This window comes from Cyprinodon variegatus, unplaced genomic scaffold (assembly GCF_000732505.1).
Source record: "Cyprinodon variegatus isolate N-32 unplaced genomic scaffold, C_variegatus-1.0 Scaffold1435, whole genome shotgun sequence".
Classification (NCBI taxonomy): Eukaryota; Metazoa; Chordata; class Actinopteri; order Cyprinodontiformes; family Cyprinodontidae; genus Cyprinodon; species Cyprinodon variegatus.
In genome coordinates this window covers 98,652-102,503 of record NW_015151888.1, presented here as the reverse complement: position 1 = coordinate 102,503, position 3,852 = coordinate 98,652, and positions in this window count along the sequence as shown.

The following is a 3,852-nucleotide window of genomic DNA, read 5'->3' as shown; positions in this document are numbered from 1 at the left end:
ATTCTTTTCCTGCTTTGTGTGTCAACGTTTACAGTTGCTAAGCAACAGAGCATACGGCGGTAAAACCTGCAAGTTTCTTTGTGTTAATAGATTCCAACTTATCTTTCTATTACATAGAGAACGTTTGAGGAGAATAAAGACTCCTGTTTTCTTCTTGGTTTGTTTTTAAATAAGAAGTAATATTCAAAATAACTGTCCTTATTTTTTTGTGGCATTGTTATGCAGAAGTTCTCTGCAGGTGGTGTAGAATTAGTAGCAGGTAATTATACTCATCACTACATCAGGTGGTTTCTGAAAGTTACAAGTTTCTTTAAGATTACTTTGAAAATCTGAAAAATTCATATATTAAAGGTAACTTTAGTTTCATTCTTCATCAAATTCATTGCAATTCTTCCATTAAAAACCCGTTTAAAGTGGAAAAGAAACATTCGACCAAACTAAATTTACCATTTTACCCTCAAAGACCCCTGAGTGGAGACTTGGAGCGAGTGGACATCCAGCACAGACAACCAGGCGCTGGTGCCTTTCTCCAGCTGTCTACAGGTGAGAGGCAGGGTCCACCCTGGACAGTCCATCGCAGGGCAACACAGAGACAAACAGGACAAACAACCATTCACACACACACTTAAACCTAAGGAGAATTTAGAGAAGCCAATAAAACTAATATTCATGCTTTTGGACTGTGGAAGGAAACAAGAGTACCCAGAGAGAACCCATGCATGCTCAGGGAGACACTTGGACTTTTCGGGAATAATAAATGAGTGTTGTTGAGTTTTCCATTTCCACTTTAAACCTATTTTTGTTATATCTACTTTATATTTAAAACTGTTAGTTGAGTCTTTATATTTTTTTTTGCCAAAGTTGTTGAAGGTCCACCAGCCACTTGTGGCTCAAGAGCTTCAGATCGCAGAACCCTGTTCTAAGTAATATATGTCAAATTCAAAAGCCATGGGCTGATCAAGCCTCCCAACACAATCTGTCAAGCAATCAAGATCTAAAGAAGGGCCTATAGTGTCATACAATAGAGGCATATGTTCACTGAAGCAGCTAAACTAATAAATAAATGGGAATCAAGTTAAAATAATAAACAAAAATTATGAATAAATACTAATAGGTTTACAAAATTATTAAGTCGAAATATTTATTGATCCAGCTGCATCTTGCCCTTTCAATGATCAAGTGGCCTGATATAAAGCTTTTCACACTTTTCACACTCTTTTCACACCCCATGAACTAACAGCTCACCAGATGATTCTGCTCACTAGTTCAACAGTTAGCCAACATGCAAAATCCAGCTACTGTTTATTAGCAGTTTGCACGAAGCCATGTCAACATATAATCTTTTAACCTGCCTTTACAATTTATTACATCGGCTTGTTTGTCCCCAAACTTCAACCAGCATAAGGCCAAGCCAAAGAAAAGACTCAAAATCCTCATTAGAATATCAGAAAACCAAAAAAAAGACACTGAAATAGAAATTAGGTGGAAATAGTACTTTAAATACGTGAAGTAGGTTACCAAACAATTTTTGTTAACCTTATATGATGTATAAAAGAATAAACCTTACAAATATAATTATATAAATCTTACAATTATATAAATTAAGATCTTAATGTAAATCAGTAATTAAATGACTTTTTTTTTCAAATATATATTTTGTTTCATTTTATTAAGATCTTTATTTCTCTGGTTGAATATTAATCATTTATTAATAACTTTGCCGTATTTATTGATTTTTCAAAAAACAGCTCTTCGTTATTTTTTTACTCCACAGATCTGATTACTCTACTCATGTATTTCATTTTATTGTTATTCTATATTATTTATGTGTCTGACTCACTGAGCTCTATTTATTCACTGGATTGCTGATTGTCCGTTGGTAGTAAGGGGTTGAAGTGAAGCCACCGGCCGCCATATTGGTACTCCCTAGTTAGATCGGTCACAATGTAAACAATCTGTGCGCTACAGCATCGAACAAAGATGATGTTCTCATTTTCAGGGGGACTTAAGACTTTTAAAGTATAGATAAATTCATCACTGTGACACACACTTGCTGTTTCATTGCATAAGTATATTACTTTAACTTATAATAAAAAAAATAGGCACATCACATTGCATAGTCAGCATTAAGTCAATTATTTCTCTAAATCATGTAATATTATACAAATCCATCATAATAAAATGAATGTGCTAATGGGGCATAATAATACAGATGTGCCAAAAGTGCTAAATTGATGATTTACATGTAATATACATGTATTTATTACATTGTTATGGTAATTATATCTTACATATAATATAAAGGTTTTACATAAAGACTGAATAACAAGTGCATGTATGTTAACGCTATAGTATTTTTTATTTGCAGATTGTGCATGCATGATGCCATATACTTTTATATTCTGTCTGTGCATCAGCCTTTACATCTGACAGATTAACAATAGAGCTAAATTAATGAACCAATTGAATAACTCCACTGAGCTTCAGTTTCTACACCAGCAAAAATCACACCAATTGGTAAAATAGCAGGCGACATCTAACTCTTATTTTACTTTTTGCTCTTAGTTACAACAAGAATCTGATCATTTGAAATATATATATACATACAAGTATGTAAGCACACACTGACTCTGACTGATTACATGTGCTACACATGAAGACATTTTTACTGCGTGTCTCCCTGGCAGTGGGGAGTACCAGTATGGCGGACGGTGGCTTCACTTTTTTTCGGGCAATCAGCAATGCAGTGAATAAATAGAGATCAGTGATGTGACTCTACTGCGTTTTGCGTGTGCGCCAAAGTCAGCGCCATATTGTGAGTGTAGTCTGTACATGTAGAGAGCCTTTGTCGGAGGGTTTTATGTTCATTTTCTTGGACTGTCCATTTAATCTAAGTTGTGACCAGCTATCCTATTGCACAATAGAAACCGAAAAAAGATTATCATCTTCAGATAGAATATTTTTTATTCGGAAAGCGCCGTTTCTGTGGATTAGTTCTTGCCACTCACAGTATGGCGGTCACGTTGGCGTAACGGTCTGCATTCTCAGCCAGTGGGGCGTCCATTGCGTGGGTATGTAGTTTGGGTGGAGCAGCATCACTCAGCAGAGATGATGTTTCTTAACTGGGACACGTTGGACTTTGAAAAGCATATCTGTGAGTAATGATCATCTATATTTTTAGATCATTTGTGGCAAGCGGTAAGAATTAAACCCTTATTAACTGGAGTCTGTGCAAAACAGCCTCACTTTAAAAAATAGGAAACTGTTGTTGTTGAAAGTGAAGAAAAAGACACGTAAACCTGAGAACAGCTGTATTAATGAGGTAGTTTGTCTGCTCTGTTTCCTTCAGACATCGCCATCATCTTCCTCATCCTTGCCTTGGTGTTCGGACTCCATTTAATCGCTGGACTTATGTTTCTAGTTTACTACATATGTATAAAAGGAATCATGATTTTTTCTCTGCTGTTGTTATTGTTTGTGTTTTTATATAATCTGATCATATGTTGTGTGTTTCAGAGTCAGACAAGAGGACCGCTCCCTGGCCAGCCTTACTGGTAGGAACCACACAATGATGACTTCATTGTTTCTCTGAGTCTGTTTTTGATTTTTTGCTTTAATTTTCTGTCCAGTTGTTGCTGCAGGAAAAACCGAGAGGCCATGTCTGATATCCCCCCTTCATATTCAATGCCGCTCAACCTTACTGTGGTCCCAGAGGTGCGGCTGTCCTGTCCCTGCTTATGTATCCAGGACCGTCCCAACATGTAATAATGGTTTATTAAGGAAGATAGTATCAGCATGAGGAGCAACTATTGAGTTTGGATGTTTTACTGGCACTGTTAGGGTTGCCACCTG